Genomic DNA, 21,875 nt, shown 5'->3' with positions numbered 1-21,875 from the left:
GGGGAGCGTGATGAGGTTATGGTTTTGAAATAGGAGCTGTGGGGACCTGCCAATCTGACGGGAGACAAGGTTCTCATTTTTCTTTCTTCTAAGTGGGAGCTCTACTTGGTTGACCCCAGTTTAGAGCCTCCTCTGCTGGGGTGAGTCTGTCCAGTATATTCCCAGCCTGTGTGTGCCCCCTTCCACCTGGCTCACCACTCAGCCTGGGCCCCCACAGAGGAGCAAGACACCACGTCCCAAAACAGAAGCGGCTCCCCGTGGCAGGAAGGAGGTCCAGGCAGTAGGAAGAGCCAGCAGTGGAGCTGGAGGGTTTGATTTCACCTTGAAGTTCTGCCATTTTCCAGCTATGCAGACTCAGGCCAGTGTCTTAACCTCCCTGAGCCTCAGAGTCTTCCTTTGGAAATGAAAATGATCAGACCCAGCTCACAGGCTTAGAGAAGACCAGAGGTGTTTTGGAAACCAGGCCCGCCTCTAACAGTGGCAGAGCCTGGGGCCACAGTACAGATAGGGGCTCCTCTGCGTGTGTCTAAATCCTTGGGTTAAAAATCAAGTCTAGGGCTTCCCTGGTGGCGCAGTGGTTGAGAGTCCGCCTGCCGATGCAGGGGACGCGGGTTCGTGCCCTGGTCCGGGAAGATCCCACATGCCGCGGAGCGGCTGGGCCCGTGAGCCATGGCCGCTGAGCCTGCGCGTCCGGAGCCTGTGCTCCGCAACGGGAGGGGCCCCAACAGTGAGAGGCCCGCGTACCGCAAAAAAAAAAAAATCAAGTCTAACAAACTCTTAGATGAAATATGTGTTATCCTCCAAATTTGACAAATACTCTATGATAATATTTAAGAAAATATCATAATCTGGAAGGCCAGGTCTGAATTCAGAGTTCCTGGACTCCTTGGAGTAGAACTTGGAACACCACGGCACGGGGAAGCCCGTCACAGCCCACAGCCCGTTCCCCATTCCCTTCCCTTCCCAGTGCGGCTCCATCCTGCAGAGCGAGGGCTTCGTGCAGATGCAGGAGGACGCCCAGCCCTAACCTCCAACCTACACGTACATACACACATTGCAAACAGATATGGACCTAGAGGTCCACACTCTGAGGGCGTCTGGGGAGGATGGATCTGGGGAAGAAGCCCATGCAGATCCTGGGAGAGGCTCAGACATCCCTGGGTCCCAGGTACACTCAGCATGGTGTAGAAGGGGGGCATTGGTGCTAGTGGGTGCATCCCCTTGGCCTTGCACACTGCTCGGCCCATGGAGAGGGATGTGGCTGGAGGAGGCTGAGCACACAAATCAGGGGCCCCTTTTGCCTGGTCTAAGGTGCTAGGTACTGCTCGAAACTCTAAAGTGATCACAGGTAGGAGGGATTATAATTCTCTCCCCCAGGTTTTGGTATTTCCTTCCTCTCTCTCTCTCTCTCTCTCTGATTCCCCACTCCTCTCTTTTCTATTTTCCTTGGGAAGAATTGGGAGATAATTTACACGCCAGCTGGTCAGAGAAGTGGGAGAGCAGATGCCTTAGGGGACAGATGAACCAGGATGCCAGGAACTCTTGGGTCAGGTCCAAATCTTCCTCGGGCCTCGGTGTTGCTGAGTTTCTTCCTCCCCAGATCTCTGGAATACTTAGAGGCTTGTAATTTATTGTCTGAAAACAGAGAATCTTTAGAGCCTTAGACATGAGCATGGCCAAGAACCTGGGGGGAGGAGAAATGCTCCCAGCACTCACCAAGCACCATGAAATATGTAGTGCTGAATGAGGACATTTGGAGAGACTCAGTGACACCCACCTGGACAGGAGATCCAGGGGGAAGGCTGAGCTCAAAGCCTTCCTCTGCCTGCCCCCACATCGGGTGAGCCAGCGCACCCAGGCCCTTGTGAGCCTGGAATCGAGAGGAAGAAGCCACAGGAAGCAACGCAGGAAGGATGGAGTCTGGACCAAGAATCAAGAACCAAGTGCCTGGGCCTGGAGGAAGGGCTGATGGGCCTTCTGGGGAAGAAGAACATGGACTCCAAGACCCCAGACCTATGACCAGTGCAGCTAATCCCACCTACCAGCAAAGTCCCTTCCCTCTCTGAGCCTCAAGTTCCTCATCTGTAAAATGGGGTTCAGGGTGTTTTCATCACAGAGTGGCAGTGAGGATTTCATTAAAGCATGAGCTATGCTTAGCTCTGTGCCTGGAATGGAGAAAAGGATCAATACAAGTTAACCACGTGATTGTTACTATGATCTCGGCGCCTGGATAATATCAATCAAATGCAAGTTGAACTCGTGTGACCTTCAGCAGATCATGTCCCATTGACAGACCTCGGTTTCCTCATCAGAAGAATTTCTGTTCTTCTCTAGACACATTTCACTGTCAATGCCCAAGGAGCTCCCTTGACACAAAGAATAGCTGACACTTGCAGAGCACTTGCTGGGGGCCGGGCGCTATCCAAAGCTCTTCACACATATGACATCATTTCATCCTCACAATCCCCTTTGAGGGGTCTTCTATTATTTTCCATGTGGCAAATGAGGAACCTGAGACATAGGACGATTAGGGAATTTGCCCCACGTCACCCAGCAAGACTCAGGCAGGCTGGCCGTGCAGTCCATCCTTCCGATGGCTAAGCCATCCTCCTTCTATGGCCAGATGTGGGCCCTGCCTCCGCTGGAGCCACCAGGCAGTGCGTTTTGACTGATCCCACCTGTCAGTTCAGCCAGCTCACTGGTTTGGCTGGTATTCCTCACACTGAGCTAGTTATGGGGCCAAATTAGTCATTTTGGCCCTTGAGTCAACGATCCTGCTTCGGGACTTCCCTGGTGGCGCAGTGGTTAAGAATCCGCCTGCCAGTGTAGGGGACACAGGTTCGAGCCCTGGTCCGGGAAGATCCCGCATGCTGTGGAGCAACTAAGCCCGTGCGCCACAACTACTGAGCCTGCGCTCTAGAGCCTTCAAGCCACAACTACTGAGCCCACGTGCTGCAACTACTGAGCCTGCACGCCTAGAGCCCGTGCTCTGCAACAAGAGAAGCCACTGCAATGAGAAGCCCGCACACAGCAACGAAGACTAGCCCCTGCTCTCCACAACTAGAGAAAGCCCGCACAACGAAGACCCAAAGCAGCCAAAAAAATAAATTAATAATTAATTAATTTTTAAAAAAAATGATCCTGCTTCAACGTGTTTAGACTTTCTGACAGTGACACGTCCCTCCGCCTCTGGGTCTGAGAGAATCGGTGGTAAGAAATACTGATTTTGAATAAAAATGGGAAAATGGCCATTCCTAAGATCACTTACATCCTAACCAAGGATGCTGACCCACCTTTGTCTCCTGGGGGACCCCCCATCATGCAGTGAGATACACAGGCTGGGACTGTCACCTCATCCCACTGATGAGGAGACCCAGCTGGGGCAGAGGGGTACAGTCAGGTGCCTGGGGTGGCACAGCCTGCTGGCAGTGGGGGGCAGAGGTGGGATTTGAATCCATGTCTCCTGATGCCCCAGCCAGCATATACCCAGCCGCCTGGTCAATTCGGTGGTAACACCCTCTGCGGGCCCTGGGGCCCCCAGCCACTTGTAGCATCACCCTGAAGGGTGGGAATGGCTGCAGACCATTTGGCCAGGCCTCTCCCATTTGCTCTGCCTTTTGGCAGTGATCTGCAAGGCTACATTAAGCGTTCTTTTCTGCGTTGTTTGTGGGCAGGAAAAGCCTGGAAAGTACAAGGAACGAAGGCACCTGGCTCCCCGGGGAAAATTTCGGAGTCCATCTCCTCACCTTGTTTATTTGTAAGATGGGGACACAGACACAAACGGGGTATGTTTCACATTAAACCAAAGAAGAGATTGTGGTACTTCTGTCTGCACTTGAGACGTGTTTATACTGCTGGGTCCATTATGAATCTGTTTAATATCCTCCAAATCCTCCGAGTCCTTCCATCCCTGCAGCCAGGAAGTGGGTAATGTGCACACAGGGAAGAAATTTCCAGGCACTCAAGCCTTTAGGTAAATGAGTTTCTCTCTCTCTCTCTTTTAAGAAGGAAAAAGCCTGGTACAGAAAAATTAAATTCTTCCTGTTCAAAATGACTTTTCCAATGATCTTTTCCTTGTAGGAAATCGCTTAGGTCCTAAAGAGATGCCAGGGCAGCCATCAGCTAAGGGAGCCTGTGGTCTATGCTGGTGAGAGCAGCATCCCTTTGCCCTGGAGAGCCAGGGATGGGGACATGGAAATGAATGACCCTCCAGGGCTGAGAAAGACAGCAGGGATCCACAGCCAGAGGCTCGAGGTTGCCTGAGGGCTGCCTTGCCTGCTGGGGGGCTCCTGGGAAGCCAGCATCAGACTAATCCTGCAGGATTGGGAACAGGCTTCCCACAGGACTGCTGGCAGGCGCAGCTCTCTGCTCGCTGGCAGAACAGAGAGGTATTATTTTAAGGAGAAAAATGAGAATCCTGTTATTGCTTTATTCCTCCTGCAGAAATGTTGGTGTGGCCCATCCAGGGCCAAGATGGGATGCGAGTCGGTGCCAACAGAAGAATGAGCTCATCGCATGTGGGGATGTGAGGTGTTTCCAGCAAGGCGCAGTGTGGAAAAAAACTCCCTGCCTGGAATCCAAAATCCCTTGTCAAAGCAGAACCCTTTGACCCTCCCCTCACCTCCCTCTTCCATCAGCTAGTCTGTCTGTCACCTTCCCTCTTCATCATTTCCCACCTCCATTATCTGAGTCCACTGTCATTCAATCCCTCTATCTTCCTGTATCTGTGACCAAACACCCCCTCAACACCCTTGAGCATCTGTGCATGTTCTTGTTTGGGGAAGAAGAGCCCAGGCTTTGAAATCCGAGAGACCTCAGTTCAAATCCCAGCCCTGCCACTTACTGGCTGTGTGGTGTTGGACAAGGGCCTTCACCTCTCTGGGCCTCTGCTGTCTCATCTGTTACCATGTAAGATGGGAAAGCAAATGGGAAAATACCTAGCACACAGTAGATATTCATTTAGTGTTTCCTGCCTCCCTTCCTACCTGTGGAAGAAAATGATATTGTATAATTAAAGAATTGTAAGACTTTGGGGTTTACAAATGTCAAATTCCCACAACTCTGGGAAATATGGGGTCACAGGTTATTTGCTGTTTTCATCACCAGATTCCTGGCATGGCCTAAAGTTGACACAAGTCACTCTGAACTAAACCCAGAATTAAGAAAAGGGGTTCCAGGGCTTCCCTGGTGGCGCAGTGGTTGAGAGTCCGCCTGCCGATGCAGGGGACACGGGTTCGTGCCCCGGTCCGGGAAGATCCCACATGCCGCGGAGCGGCTGGGCCCGTGAGCCATGGCCGCTGAGCCTGCGCGTCCGGAGCCTGTGCTCCGCAATGGGAGAGGCCACAACAGTGAGAGGCCCGCATACCGCAAAAAAAAAAAAAAAAAAAAAAAAAGGGGTGTTCCAAATGTTCATAACAGCACTATTTACAGTAGCCAAGACATGGACGCAACCTCAGTGTCCATCAACAGAGGAATGGATAAAGAAGATGTGGTACATCTATACAATGGAATATTACTCAGCCATAAAAGAGAATGAAATAATACCATTTGCAGCAACATGGATGAACCTAGAGATTCTCATATTATGTGAAGTAAGTCAGACAGAGAAAGACAAATATCATATGATATCACTTATATGTGGGATCTAAAAAAGTGATATAAATGAACTTATTCACAAAACAGAAATAGACTCACAGACATAGAAAACAAACTTATGGTTACCAAAGGGGATGGGGGGAGACAAATTAGGAGGTTGGTATTAACATGTACACACTACTTTATATAAAATAGATCACCAACAAGGACCTACTGTATAGCACAAGGAACTCTACTCAATATTCTGTAATAACCTATCTGGGGAAAAGAATCTGAAAAAGAAAGGATATATGTATATGTATAACTGAATCACTTTGCCGTACACCTGAAACTAACACATTGTAAATTAACTATCCTTCAATTTTTAAAAAATGGTAAAAAAAAAAAAAAAAAGAACAGAGATTCCAAGGAACTAAAGGGAGCTTTCCTGGTCTTGGCCACGAAAGAAATGATGTGACCAGGAGCCCAGGCCAAAGGAGGCAGGAAAGAAGATGATGCTGGTTGGATAGAAGCAGACTGAATGTTCAGGAACAAGAGACTCCATAAAGTGGCCACAAAGTTGTACCAGGTGGAAATTCTGAAAGGCAAGGGTGAAAAGGTGCAGGGCCCATGGAGTGAGTCACCTCTGGTAGGACACAGAGCTCTAACTGGCCTTTTAGCTGCCTCAGGCAAGGCCTAAAACACATCCTCAAGCCAGCTTTGATTTTCCATCTGTGAAGCACGAAGCGGGCGTTATTAACAATGGGCCTCTAGAAGCTTCCTATAGAGAAGCCAAATCCCTTTGTTTCAGTGTCACTGAAGGAGCACATGTGCTAACGGTACGTATATTTCACAACATTTAAAATTTTATCACCTTCTGTAATTATAGTTTTAAATTTCACATCCACTAAATTTCCAGCCCCATGGGCAAAAACCACCGTCAGCCTGCCCTGGTCATGGCTGCAGTTGGGTAAGGTATCTCTTAGGATAGAAACTGGATTGGTTTATGGTTAGCTTCCTGGATTTTGTTTCTCCTTTGATTTCTCTTTATTTCATGAAATCCCTTTTTTTAAAGAAATCTATCCTGTCTCACTTTTGCTAAGGAAAATTAAGAAAAGGGATTTGAGTTCACTTTTTTTTTTTTTGCAGTAGGCGGGCCCCTCACTGCTGCGGCCTCTCCCATTGCAGAGCACAGGCTCCAGACGCGCAGGCTCAGCGGCCATGGCTCACGGGCCCAGCCGCCCCGCGGCACGCAGAATCCTCCCAGACAGGGGCACGAACCCGCGTCCCCTGCATCAGCAGGCGGATTCTCAACCACTGCGCCACCAGGGAAGACCCTGAGTTCACATTTTGGTGAATGAAGGACAAAGAGTGGACCAGTGGCCTTTAGACGCCAAGTGGGGGGGGCGATGAGATGGCAAGCAAGTGACCTCGTGCGGGCTAATGTACAAACTGAGATTCTGGAGCAAACAGAAATACGGCATTTCATTCTTCTCCCTTGCTGTGGCAGGCAAACTGGGCCAACTCCAAGAGCTTGTCTGGACGCCCAGATTCCTTCTACTGTGGTGCCCTGTCATTCCCTAGAGTGTTGTTGTTCAGGTGAGCCCACGTTCCAGCTCAAGGCAAGGGGGAGAGAGAAGGAGAAGGCAAGCATCGTTCTCATGCAGCTGACATCAGAAGATGCCTGTAGCTTGTCCGCTTCATCCCATTGGCCACAGCTTAGTCACATGACCATGTCTAGCTGCAAAGGCGGCTGAGAAGTGTGGCCTCCTGTGGGCACCACGTGCCCAAACTAAAACCTGGGGTGTTCTATTACTAAAAAAGAAGGGCTGGGCTTCCCTGGGGGCGCAGTGGTTGAGAGTCCGCCTGCCGACGCCGGGGACACGGGTTCGTGCCGCGGTCCGGGAGGATCCCACATGACGCGGAGCGGCTGGGCCCGTGAGCCACGGCCGCTGAGCCTGCGCGTCCGGAGCCTGTGCTCCGCAACGGGAGAGGCCACAACAGTGAGAGGCCCGCGTACCGCAAAAAAAAAAAAAAGGGGGAGGCAGTGAATAATGGGGACAGTCATCACTTTCTGCCATAAACCCCAAGAGGAAAGTAATATCAGGGCCACAGGCAGAACTCTGGGACCAGCCTGTGGGACTCTTCTAGAGATTCTCCCCAAGGAATAAAGGAGGTTCAGGGCTTTTTCTTAAGGGAGGCTGCGGTAGATTGTCCTTCAGCTCTTCGTTCTCACCTACCTTGTGACCTTGGGGCGGGAGAATAGGCAGAATGTATTTCTCCACCTTAATAATGTTGGGCTTGGCCATTTGATTAGTTTTAGCTAATGGGATGTGAGCAGAAATGGCAACATGCCAGTTCCAAGCCAAAGCCTGAAGGGGCACCGTAAGTTTCTGCTCCTGCCGTTCACCACGAGAAGGACATGTCCCAAACAGCAGCTACCCAGGAAGATGAAGAAACACATGGAGCGCACCTGAGCGTAAGCCTGGAGCCGGGAGTGCTGAGCCCAGCCGAGACAGCCCACCCCAGGACTCACGAGTATGGAAACAGATGAACATTGGTGTTGTAAGCCAGTGTTTGGGGAAGCCTCATCATGGAGCATTATTGCAGCAAAACTGACCGGCACAGAGGCTATGGCGCCTCTAATCCCTGGTCCTGTCCCCATCTTTCCTCCTACCCACACTTCTCCAGTTCATTAACTCGCTTAGTCAACAGTCATTTATAGGATGCCTGTCCTGTGCCAGGCACTGGTCCAGGGGCTGCGGCTACAGAAACCTTAAGGCACTTCCCGGCTAAGGAGAGGGACAGATGTATAAATAAATGATGACACTCTCACATGGTATGATATTGTGATTTATAATAAGAAATATCTATTTGGTCTTTATCCCCTTCTCTGCCAGGAGCTCTTAAAACCCTTGGAATTTCCTAAGTGAGGAGAGTGATCAGTGTATCTTTTGTTACATTAATGAAGTGATTTTTGAAAAGCCCCTGGGTCACCTAAGGATGAGGGCTGGTCCCCAGCGGAAGCAGCCTTGTGATTGGAGGGCTGGAACCTTCATCCCACTTCCCCTGACCTCTGGAATGGGGAGAGGGGCTGGAGATTGAGTTCAGTCGCCAATGGCCAATGATTTAACCGATCGTGCTTATGTAATGAAGCCACCATAAAATCCCAAAAGGTCAGGGTTTGGAGAGTTTCTGGGTTGGTGAATGCATGGAGATGCAGGGAGAGTGGGGCACACTCAGAGAGCATGGAAGCTCCGTGCCCTTTCCCCAAACCTTGCCCTATGCATCTCTTCCATCTAACTGTTCCTGAGTTATATCCTCTTATAACAAAGCAGTCATTTAGTAAGAGAAATGTTTCTCTGAGTTCTGTGAGCCACTCTAGCAAATTAATTAAACCCACGGAGGGGGTGGTTGGAACCTCCAATCTATGGCAAGTCAGCCATGTACCAGTGACAGCCAGGACTTATGACTGGCATTTGGAGTTGGAGAGGTAGGCAGCTGTGTAGGACTAAGCCCTTATCTATGGGATCTGATGCTATCTCCAGGCAGATAGCTTCAGAATTAAGTCAAATTTGTAGGACATCTGGTCAATGTCCTCCGAGAATTGAGTTATTTAACGGTATGGAAAAAAAACAACACCAACAGGTATTTCATAATGGTAAGTGCTATGGTTGGAATCTATACAAGCTGCTGGGTAAGGCGGAAGCTCAGCACAGGGCTCAGAATGGGAGAGCCAGATAGCTCTGCTTTGCTGCCTTTTGCTCCCACCCCCTGCCCACAGCCCTCCTAACCATCCAGAAACTTGAGGCCTGGTCCGGAGCGAGTGCAAGACTCCAGGATGTGCTACAGAAACAGCTGTGAATCACAGATGGTTACTGTTCTTTCACAACAGCCAATATTTATTGGATACTTACTAAGTGCTACGGTGCCAGAGGAGAGTCACATGCCCTGCTGTCAAGTTCATCCATTCCCCTGGGGATGACATTCAGGAGACAAGTGCTAATAATCAGACGCAACCTAAAAGCACATCTGTGACTCTGGGGAAATAACTGACCCACTCTGAGCCTGTTTCCTCATCTTTAAAAGAACATCCAGGGCTTCCCTGGTGGCGCAGTGGTTGAGAGTCCGCCTGCCGATGCAGGGGACACGGGTTCGTGCCCCGGTCCGGGAAGATCCCACATGCCGCGGAGCGGCTGGGCCCGTGAGCCATGGCCGCTGAGCCTGCGCGTCCGGGCCTGTGCTCCGCAACGGGAGAGGCCACAACAGTGAGAGGCCCGCGTACCGCAAAAACGAAAAACAAACCTAAAAGAACATCCATCTCACAGGGCTTGGTGAAGATTTGGGAGCCCATACATAGCTTGTCTGGCACAGTTTCCAGCACAAAGCGAACCAGCAATCAACAGAAGGCATTCTTACTTCCTGACTTACTTCACTTACTGTGATAATCTCTAGGTCCATCATATTGCTGCAAATGGCATTATTTCATTCTTTTTTTATGGCTGAGTAATATTCCATCGCATATATGTACCACATCTTCTTTATCCATTCCTCTGTCAATGGACATTTAGGTTAAGTAAGTCAGACAGAGAAAGACAAATGTCATATGATGTGGAATCTAAAAAGATGATACAAATGAACTTATTTACAAAACAGAAAGAGACTTGGACTTCAAAAACAAGCTTAGGGGAAAGGTGGGGGGAAGGGATAAATTAAGAGTTTGGGATTAACATATACACACTACTATCTATAAAATAGATCCTCAACAAGGACCATAGCACAGGGAACCCTACTCAATCTTCTGTAATAACCTATATGGGAAAAGAATCTGAGAAAGAATGGATATATGTGTATGTATAACTGAATCACTTTGCTGTACACCTGAAGCTAACAAAACATTATAAATCAACTATACCCCAATATAAAATAAAAAGTAAATTTTTAAATAAATAACTAAATAGAAGGCGTTCTTAGCTAACCTGTGTAAGGCGAGTGGTAAAACCAAGCGTGTACCTCGAGCATGAGGCAATCGTGAGGTGCATTTGGAGTCACGTGATCCACAGGGCAAATGTTAGCTCTTCCCATCGCTGGACTTTTAGGATGTTGCTGGTTGAGGTCACTACCATACCAACGGATACCTTCCTGCCTGAGCGTTTTTCTTCTTTTGAATTATTTCCCTGGGACAAATTCAAAATCCTTTCTCCAGCCCTTTCTGCATCTGTCAGATCCAAAAAAAGCAGGTAGCAGTAAATTCTGCAGCAGCTGAGGCCCAGGACCAAGTCGTGGCAGCTCCCCTGCTATGAGCTGCCTGCAGCGGGTGACCCAGAGCTGCTCATTCTAGCTGAGGCCCGTGTGCCAGAGATGGCATCATCGAGGAAGATCCGTTCTCAGCAGTGGAGACGGGAGAGGAGAGGGGAGCAGGACTTTTTGTCTCTTGGGATTGCTACCTCATCCTGAGGGGGGAGGAAAATGGTACAAATGCAGAAGACAGGCTTGCCTAGTAGTCCTTTGAGAACAGTCCAGAAAATTCCCATGGGAGTGTAGGTGTCACGTCGGAGCGGAGTTAGGTGGGGCTGAGTGTTGGGATTGAGGCCTCAGCCTTGGAATCTTCTGCACGAGAGGAAACGCATGACTAAGTGTGGAGGAAGGAAGGAAACTCTGAAAGAGGAGGCAGGGTCCGAGATGGGGGCTCTCCACTCAGGGAATCCTGAGTCCTCAGAATCGTATGCAATATTTTGCGTGTGTGTGATCCGGATGTCAGCTAAGACACCCGATCCTTTGAGCTCTAATGAAATCAGTGTCTACTCCATCCCACGTGCACCCCTCCCAGCCCCTCCAAGGATTCTGGCATCTCGATAATGAATTTCCTGTTTATCACTGGCTCTATGGTCTTCCAAATTAGTTGTCTGTGGAGCGTCTCACCACCTTGCAGGTACTGCCCTTGTTCTACTCTGGATTGACCTGGACATGGAAATCAGCCCCTCTCTGTGCCTTCAGTGCACACACAAAATCACTCACACACAAGTATATTGCAGACTGGCCTAAAGACTCAAGGGCCGGTCAGGTAGAGAGCAGACATTCGTTTCGTTTCAATACTATTTGTGCGTGTGTTGTGTCTTTGTTTTTTATCTGCCCAGCGTCTCTTTCACCATCGGGTGAAAACAGAGGACTCTTTTCCCCAGTTCCACGATTCTGAAAGTGTTGCCTTATACAGTATCCAGGCTCACCCGCCACCGGGCTAAGCACCTGACCCGGGCCTGGTCCAATCCGACTAAGGTACCCCGTCCCCCAGAGACTGGGGATGACTGAGCTGCTTCAAGGTAGGCCTGGGGCTGCTGGGGCTGCTGGGGCCACATCTTCCCAACTGTGTGGAATAGGCCTCTCTGCAGGAAAGAGAATGAAGACCAAAAGATGCGAAGCCAAGAGAGACAGGGGGACAAGAAGGGAGTGTCCTTTGAGTCCCTGGATTCTCTTGAGCTACACAATGTGAACAGCGCCCCCTTGAGTTGTACATCTCAGTGGGACCATGGCTCGATCATCAACTTCCCAGCTAGGTGGGTCGACACATTTCATTTTTCCTGGGTTTTTTCTTAAGAAATTTGAATTGCGGTTTAATCACTTGCTACCAGAAGTCTGTACACAGCAAGGGTTTCCATCTACTTTACCTTGCTGGTCCTCAAAGTTTGGCCAAGTCTGCAACACATTTTTTGGTATAGAAGTCGAGGAGAGGGGCTGATTTCCAGTCTGGCTCAACCCAGAGCAAAAGGAAGGCAGTACCTGCAGGGCGGCGAGACTCTGCAAACAGAACTATTTTCTTTTACAGCGCGGTTAGTCATCACTTTGTTAAGCTCGGGCCTTTCATGCCCTGCTCTGGGGCCTGAGGTCCCATCAAGTCGTTTTTGCAAAGGAAAACATTTTCTTTCCCAAAAGGATCTGAAGGCTAAAACAGTTATATTTTCATAGTGTGTGTATTTTTTTCTATGTGAATTTTTCTGGAGAGAAGATGGGTCATCTTCATCCAATTCAAAGAGTTCCGTGACTCAGAAAACAAAATACAGGACGTCCCCTACATACAAACGAGTTCCGTTCCGAGAGCGCGTTCGTAATTCCACTTTGTTCGTAAGTCCAACAAAGTTAGCCTAGGTACCCAACTAACACAATCACTGTATAGTACCGTACCGTAATAGGTTGATAATACTTTTCACACAAATAAAAAACAAACAAACACAAAAAAATAAAGAACATTTTTAATACAGTACCTTGAAAAGTACAGTAGTATAGTACAACAGCTGGTGCTTCTTAGCAGTACCAGCTACATCACTGCTGCTTTTACGCTTGCTTCTGGACATCCTGGGCTTGAAATAAAGATACTGTACTACTGTACTCTATATCAGGGGTCCCCAACCCCCGGGCCACAGACCGGTACTGGTCCGCGGCCTGTTAGGAACCGGGCTGCACAGCAGGAGGTGAGCGGCAGGTGAGCGAGCAAAGCTTCATCTGCCGCTCCCCATCGCTCGCGTTACCGCCTGAACCATCCCCCACCGCCCCCGCCCCAGGTCTGTGCAAAAACTGTCTTCCATGAAACCGGTCCCTGGTGCGGGAAAGGTTGGGGACTTTTGCTCTATACGATACTGTAAGTAAAGTACACAAAAGCACAACCACTGCAGGGGATGCGTGCACGTGACAACGTACGCCAGACGCGTAAACTAATTTACGTGATTGGACATGCGAACTCACGTTTGCATCTTTGAAAGTTCACAGTTTGGAGGTTCATATGTAGGGGACTTACTGTAGAAGAAAGGAAGGTGATGGGGGGGGAGGGCAAGGGGTCCTCATACCCTAGAGCAGGACGGAGGACCTCGCTGCCAGAAGGAAGGCAGAGTCAGACACTACAGGGCAGATCGCACACTGTTCCAACCAGAGGAGTCCTGAGCAGTTTTCAAACATTATCAGCCTCAGGACCCTTTGTTTCAAACAAAATCTTACCAGAAAACCCAATCTGTAAAACAGACAAAAGGAGTCAGGGAAGGTGGTAAGGGGGAGAGGAAGCCTTGAGCACCAAAGCCCCCAGAGAGGCCCTGAGGAAGGTTCTGTGAAATCTTTAAGTCTCCTCAGTGGGCACTTTGCAAAATCCCTGGATCTAATCGACTCATTTTACAGATGGGGAAACAGGCCCACCAAAAAGAGAGTTGCTTGAGTGGTCCAGCTCGTTGTAACATCATCGAAACTAGAAAAGAAGACTCCCGGTCTCCAGTGGTCAGGTCTGTGCTCTTCTTTTTTTTTTTTTTTTTTTTTTTTTTTTTGCGGTACGCGGGCCTCTCACCGCTGTGGCCCCTCCCGTTGCAGAGCACAGGCTCCGGAGGCGCAGGCCCAGTGGCCATAGCTCACGGGCCCAGCCGCTCCGCGGCATGTGGGATCCTCCCGGAGCGGGGCATGAACTCGTGTCCCCTGCATCGGCAGGCGGACTCTCAACCACTGCGCCACCAGGGAAGCCTACGCTCTTCTTGCTGCCTGGGAAAATGTGAAAAATGCACTTTCTGCCCCCGAAGCTCAGGGTGCTCTGTCTCTTCCAAAGCCCACACACGGGGCCTGCCTCCAGTCCTATAAAACGCCCCCACTCCAGCCCGGTGGCCCTCCCAGCCTTTCTGGGCAGGACACTGGAGAGAGCTGTGGAGGAGGGGCCAGAGACGCCTCCTCACTCAGCTGGCAACACGAGGGTCCAGGCTGAGTGTCAGCTATCACGGCCCCCCGAGGAGGAGCCCGTGTGAACCCGGGGCCTCAGGGAGCAAGATCTGCTTGGGGCAGAGTCCCAAGACATCTCACTTTACAAGGATGGAATTTCATGACTTGTGTACTTTAATTAAAGTTTTATTTTTATGGAATTTTAGCTAAAGTTCCCCCACTCCTGCAGCTCGCTCATTGTTATTAAAAACCATGACAAAAGGAGGGAAAAACAAAAAACAAACAAACAAAAAACACTGTCCGAGCGGTGAAAATGAAGCCACCTTTTAGAAAAGATCTAACAGCACTGTATACCTCAAACCCACTCCCAACCTTCCGATGCTGATTCCGCCCCCATAACTTCACAGATCAGACTTTAAGTCTGTGGCTTATTGCCTTCTGAGCCTCCTGGGGCTTATAGGATTATTCTGGATTTAATCCTTTAATAATTTTTCCTCCCTCCTGTCTAAGGGCCTGGTTTTCCAGCTGAAATCGGCAGGGGTGAAACAGCTTGTTCCCAGCCCTGATGGATTCCCCTCTGAGACTGCTCTCCTCTGTTACTGTTAGAAAATTACGGAGGGGAGCAGGGACTTACAAAGAAAAAGTTTAAGGTCTCTGTTGTGAAGCTCTGGTGGAGAAGAAGGGGCAACCATGCCAAGGCCTGTGCCTGAAGCCTGCAAGACATTATCCTCCTTATTCCTTACCACAGCCTGGCAAGGGAGGGTTATACTCCCCATTTTACAGAAGAAGAAACTGAGGCTCAATGACAAAAATAACTTGCTCAAGTTGACCCAGGTGGGAAGAAGCAGAACCGGGCTTTGAACTCTCTGCAGCTGGACTTGGGAATCTCTGGGCACTACCCCCCTCCACACCAACCTGTTGTCCCATTCAGCTGAGTGTGTGGCTAGACAGGGACCACCCTGGAATGGGGAGCTGGGGGGAGAAGACCCCTTGCTCAGCCAAGAAGCCCTGACGCTTAAAGAGTCAGTGATGCGGCTTCCCTGGTGGCGCAGTGGTTGAGAGTCCGCCTGCCGATGCAGGGGACGCGGGTTCATGCCCCGGTCCGGGAAGATCCCACAGGCCGCGGAGCGGCTGGGCCCGCGAGCCATGGCCACTGAGCCTGTGCGTCCGGTGCCTGTGGTCCGCAACGGGAGAGGCCACAACAGTGAGAGGCCAGCGTATCGCAAAAAAAAAAAAAAAAAAAAAAAGAGTCAGTAATGCCCCAAGCTGATCCCTCTCACCAACACATTCCCCAAGATGAGCAGGTACAACCCGGTTAAAAGGGCCCCGACTGAGCAACCCACTGTAAACCAGGAAGGGTGCTAGAGGCGGGAGAACAGAGGAGGAGGAACAAATGCCCCATCTGGGGCAGAAACCAAACCCATTCGAACAAATATAACAGACCGTGATGTTGCTACCGGGTGGGACCCCAGGGGAGCCAAGGAGGCTCTGACCTGCACGGAGCGGAGGTGGCACATCTGGACTCAGCCTAGAATGGACGTGTTGGATTTCGACCAGCAAAGAAGGAACGAGGGGATTGTTGAGCAGGGGCGACAGCATGAGCAGAGGTGTGAGCTGTGGAAGAAACGGTACATTGAAGAAACCATAGGAAACACAGTTCAAAGTGTGGAAGGGGAAGGGGCAGCTGCAAAGATGATTAAGGCATAGGATGTGTCCTCATAGTTTGGGGCAGGGGCTGAGATCTCACCTGGCCATGTGGCTGGAGCATGAGGTGGCGGGAGCTGGCATTCAGATGGTGCTCAAGAAAAGGGACAGGGTCCCCATGTCCTTTCATCATCTGGGCGTTCCCGGGTCTCAGAGGGAGAAAAGCAACTTGAAACTCTGACTCCCATCCCTCCTCTGGCATCTCTGCCCAGCAGCTGAATCAGTGACTCTCCTGTTTCAGGCTTTCTGGGAGACCTGCAGAAAGTGGGGCTGACCCCCACTCATGCTCCAGAGATCCCCCACGAACCAGTCCTCTTGCCCGGGCGCCCCCCTCTGCGCAACAGCAGCCAGGTCCTTAAAGGGCAGGCTCCTCCCCTCCACTGAGCTCTGTGACCAGCAAGTCGGTTCTGTGTCCACAATTCAATCAACAAACCTCCAGTGGGCAACTTCACTGTGTATTGGGCTATAGAGCTGAAAAAGACCGTCCCAGCCCTCCCAGTAGATGAAAACTACAAACAGGTCACAGGAACACAGCAGAATAAGTTCTATCACTGGAGGTGCTCACGTGGGGCTAGAGCAGCATCAATATCTCCTGCGATCTTGTTAGAAATACAAATTCACAGACCTTTCTCCAGACCTGTTGATTCAGAAGCTGGGGGTGGGCCTAGCAATCTGTATTTTAACAAACCCTCCAGGTGACTCTGACGCAGGCTCATGTTTGAGAATCTGTGAGCTATAGGAATACAGAGGAGAGAGTGGTACTTAACTCTGAATGGAGTGATGGGGAAGGCTTCCTGGAGGAAGAAACTCTTTCAGGAAATCTTCAAGAACAAGGAGCCATATGAAGGGGCAAAAACATGCCCCGAGTGGATGAAGCTGTTTGAGCAAAAGTACAGAGGGTGAGGGGCTCTGGGTGTTTTCAAAGAACCGCAGGGACAGTGGGTTATCAATGGCGTGGTTGTGATGAAGCTGGAGGGGCTGGGAAAAGAAAGAATAAAAGATTTCAGAGTTTCTGAGAAAAGGATGGTGAGAAAGAGAGTTCGGGTGTGCAGGTGGACCCCCTGCAGTAAACAGCCCAGCCTGAGCCATGCAGGACAGATCCCCCAGGGACTTGGAAGGCCCCCCCCCACACCTCGCCCCAAAACTCCTCCGGTTAACCAAAGCAGCATGACCTCATGTGTTATGGCTGCAAAGGCGCAGGAGAGGCCAGATCCGGTGTTTGTATTGAAATTAATTGGGGACTCCGTGTATGATGGAGGCTCTGAGGAATGTACAGCACGCCCCCCCCCCCGCAAGTGACCCCACGAACAATGGTGTCGCTTACGACCACCGCGGCCCCCAGCAGTTCACATCTGCACGTCCACAGCCCTTCTCGATGAAATCATAATCACAGACAGATATGAATATTTAAAATCCAAAGCAGATACCTACAGGGATTTGGGATGCGGAGGACTCAGGACAGCACCCCCAGAGCTATTTTCAGCCTAGGAAACGGAACCCCCATTTTATCAGGGTAGCGGCGTGTCAATCAGGAAAATCCCATCACTCGCCCCCAGCCCTGATTTATGGTGATTCAGAGGGGAGATGCTGCCAGGAGCAGGGCTGGGGCCAGGAAAATTTCATCTGTCTGGAATCCGACAGGAAAAAAGAGGCCTGGAAATTTCAGAGGAAGCTGGGATCGGTGCCGGCACAGCACCTCTGTTTGTGTTCGCTCAGCTGGTTCCTGTTAGCGAGTTAAGGGTCCGCTGAGGAAAAGTGTCAGGCCAGGTTTTTCCATCACTCCAGAACCTTGAGCTGGATCCCCAGGCAGCGCTGCTCCCGCGACCTCCGACCCCAAACAACAGGAGCCTTCACCAGGTTTCCCCTGGGCCCCCAGCCCTGGGCCGCATCTTAAATCAACATTTTGTTTTCTTCTCTTTTCTCTTACCAAAAAAAAAAAAAAAAAGTAACTAAGCGATTTTATCTTTTTTGTTGTTTGTTTAATCAGACTTCAGCACATTCAAGAAGCAGGGTTCAATACGACCCCTAATTAATTCAATTTAGTTTTCATTTCCTCCCCTGGAGTGGCCCAGCTCTCCTGAAGTGTCTTCTCATTTGACCTCCCTACTGCTGGGGCACCAGGAACCCCTGACTTCCAAATCTGATGCTGTGAGCTCTAGGATGAAGCCAGGGCTGAGGGCTCTGCTCAAAACCTTGCTGCGAGCGTGGCAAATCCTAGAGGGGCAAACAAGACTATGTCCTCTCCATTCACGCATTCGTTCATTCACTCAGAGCCTATTTTCTGCCAGGCCTTGTACTGCGGGTGTGGGGCTGGGGCGCTGCAGGAGGGGAGGGAATACAAAATGGTCATGACCTGACCTCCAAGAGCTCACAGTTTGGTGGGGGTGGGTGGGGGAGGGGTGTGGGCACAGCCCTATACATAAGTAACCACATTGCAGAGGAATGAATGGGATAACTGAGGTAAACAGAGGAGAATCACAGAGCATAATAGGAGAAGACCCTTGGGCTGGTTCAGGGGACAAGGCATCCAAGGGGAAGGAACCATATGTGCAAAGACAGAGGAGCAAGAAAGAAGGAAAGACACATACAGCAACATCCCGAGGTGTCTGGTGAGCCTGGAACATAGATGGGATTCAAGGGCTGGGCTGGCCCAGGAACAGGGTTTGTTTAGGGTGTTGGGACTTATGCCCAGGGCACTGGAGAGTTTATCCGGGGAACACTGAGGTCAGATGTGCACCTTGTCCGGGTGACCCTGGTGGTGCTGTGGAAGCTAGGGTGCAAAGTGGTGAGGTTAGAGGAGAGGGACCAGTCAGAAGAGAGGACAGGGGCGGATCAGGCAGGGCAAAGGGGCTGGAGGGCAGGGTTTAAAAGGCATTTAGAATCTCAGTTCTGTTACCCCCAGTGGCTGGCAGATAGGAGCTGTTCGATAATCAAATGTCAGTGGGCCAGGGGAGACCTAACTTCCTAAGGAATCCAAAGAAAAACCTCATGCCACAATCCCCAAAGGACAGAAGGTGTCCAGGCCCTCAACTCCTTCATACAGGCTGGCTGGGGCTGTGGTCAGCCAGGGACCCAGGGGAAGTGAGCCCTGGGGGCCTGACAGTGACCTACAGCTGCCCGTCTTGGGACCCAGCGTCTTCAGGACACTGGGGGAAACTCTGGAAGATCAGTGAGGCACTTCCTGGGGCACAGAAGGTAAGGGGGGGTGCCCCCAAACCTCAGAAATCAAGATAGATAATATTTGAATGCAGTAATTTAATCAAAATTAACGCAAAAATTCATGATGAACAAAATACAAATTTTTCGAATAAAGACAAGATCCAAACTTGTTCTCAGTCCCCCACCTCATCCTCCTTAGCCCAGCCCTGGTTCCAATAAAACTTTATTTTAGAAAGCAGGCAGGCATCATCAAAAAATCCACAAACAAGGCTTCCCTGGTGGCGCAGTGGTTGAGAGTCCGCCTGCCGATGCAGGGGACACGGGTTCGTGCCCCAGTCCGGGAGGATCCCACATGGCATGGAGCGGCTGGGCCCGTGAGCTATGGCCACTGAGCCTGCGCGTCCGGAGCCTGTGCTCCGCAACGGGGGAGGCCACAGCAGTGAGAGGCCCGCATACCACAAAAAAAAAAAAAAAAAAGTCATGTACCACAATGTTCATTGCAGCTCTATTTATAATAGCCAGGTCATGGAAGCAACCTAAGTTTCCATCGACAGATGAGTGGATAAAGAAGATGTGACACATATGTACAATGGAATATTACTCAGCCATAAAAAGACACGAAATTGAGTTATTTGTAGTGAGGTGGATGGACCTAGAGTCTGTCATACAGAGTGAAGTAAGTCAGAAAGAGAAAAACAAATACCGTATGCTAACACATATATATGGAATCTAAAAAAAAAAAAAAAAAATGGTTCTGAAGAACCTAGGGGCAGAACAGGAATAAAGACAGAGATGTAGAGAATGGACTTGAGGACACAGGGAGGGGGAAGGGCAAGCTGGGACGAAGTGGGAGAGTGGCATGGACATATATACACTACCAAATGTAAAATAGATAGCTAGTGGGAAGCAGCTGCGTAGCACAGGGAGATCAGCTCAGTGCTTTGTGACCCCCTAGAGGGGTGGGACAAGGAGGATGGGAGGGAGACGCAAGAGGGAGGGGATATGGGAATATATGTATATGTATAGCTGATTCACTTTGCTATAAAGCAGAAACTAATACACCACCGTAAAGCAATTATACTCCAATAAAGATGTTTAAAAAAAAAAAAAAAAAAAGCAGGCAAGGACTTAAGGACTTCCCTGGTGGTCCAGTGGGTAAGACTCCACTCTCCCAGTACAGCGGGCCAGGGTTCGATCCCTGGTTGGAAAACTAGATCCCGCATGTCACAACTGAAACCCAGAGCAGCCAAAAATAATAGATAAATAATTTTTTTAAGCCTTTACCAAAATCATAAGTAAAAAAAAAAAAACAACTTATGTTTAAAAACTTAATAAATAAAATAAAATAAAAAGCAGGCAGCCAGCCCATGGGCTGTAGTTTACTGATTTTTTCTGAATATTGTGTTAAATTTCATTTCTCTTGATTACTGGGTTTTTTGGGTCTATAGCAAGTGCCTACTCCCCTCATCCTAGACCTGGGCCTGTCACAGAGGGTCCCTTTCTGGACTACAAACCCCAGGGAGAAGAGGTCAGGCCTGCAGAGATCAACATGCCCACGTGAATCTGGCTCGAGATCACTCTCATACCACATGTGCTGAGAGCTCCGCGCTGGTCAGCAGCTCAGAACCAAGGGACTCCACAGATCCTGGGTCCCTGTCTCTTGGAAAATCTGATGCTACCGTATACCTGGGAAGAGTTTAGCAAGCTTTCTTTTTTTTTAATCTATTTTTTGGGGTGGGACCAAAGTGAGGCAGCAGGGCGGAGGCTGGCACCTCCCACAGAAATCGTGCCATATACTGGCCTCACCGTGCCTCTCATCGTGATGAGCGTGTTCTGGGGCTTCGCCGGCTTCCTGATGCCCTGGTTCATCCCAAAGCGTCCCAACCGGGGAGTTACATCACCATGTTGGTGACCTGTTCCGTTTGCTGCTATCTCGTTTGGCTGATTACAATTCTGGCCCCACTCAACCATCTCTTTGGACCACAGCTGAAAAATGAAACCATCTGGTACCTCAAGCATCATTGGCCTTGAGGAAGAAGACCTGCTCGCCAGTGCTCAGTCGCTGAGGTCACGAAGAGAACTCCCCTGGATGCAAAATCACCTCCATACGCAGACCACCTTCCTTGACTCGCCCACTTTGGCCATCAGCTGCCTTAAACGTTCCCACCACATTTGAATATCTTATTCTACAAGGCAGTATTTTTTCCTATCACATTTTTTACACTTTTATGAATGATGTATCTATTGAATCTAAACTGTGCTGCCTCTATAAAATGTTTATGTACTCTTCCAAGCTAGAAAGTGCTGTTCTTCTGAGAAATAACGTTACTCTCTCCTTGCAAAGTGTGGATGTGAAGATGGTTCCTGCCTGCTCACAACACGAGAATCAGAGAAGTGTTTAAAAACTGTTACATGACAATAAGACTCCAGTGGGGCCGTCAGTAAGAGAACAGGCTCAGAGGGAAAATCTGTCCCACCAGAATTATACCAAAGTATATTTTCAGGATGAATGTCTTATTTCTGCCCTCTTTTGGAATGAATTCTTTTTCTGCTTTCTATGGAAAAAAATCTATTTTTTATTGAAGTATAGTTGAATTACAGTGTTGTGTTAATTACTGCTGTGCAGCAAAGTGACCCAGTTATACACACACACATATATATATATATGTATATATTCTTTATCATATTCTTTTCCATTATGGTTTATCACAGGATATTGAATATAGTTCCCTGTGCTTTCCAGTAGGACCTTGTTG

The 21,875-nt window shown here is 49.7% G+C and overlaps 1 pseudogene across 1 annotated transcript; it reads left to right on the top strand.

Moving 5' to 3' along the window:
• The first annotated feature begins 11,875 nt into the window (after window positions 1-11,875).
• On the top strand, window positions 11,876-21,150 carry LOC307177795 (V-type proton ATPase subunit e 1-like; annotated as a pseudogene). Its single transcript has 2 exons — window positions 11,876-11,894; window positions 20,901-21,150. The product of its transcript is annotated as a V-type proton ATPase subunit e 1-like (transcript).
• Window positions 21,151-21,875: the final 725 nt, after the last annotated feature.

This window comes from Stenella coeruleoalba (genome assembly GCF_951394435.1).
Source record: "Stenella coeruleoalba genome assembly, chromosome: 19".
Taxonomy (NCBI): Eukaryota; Metazoa; Chordata; class Mammalia; order Artiodactyla; family Delphinidae; genus Stenella; species Stenella coeruleoalba.
The sequence above is the reverse complement of the archived record's forward strand: the minus strand, read 5'-3'. Positions and strand labels throughout refer to the sequence as shown.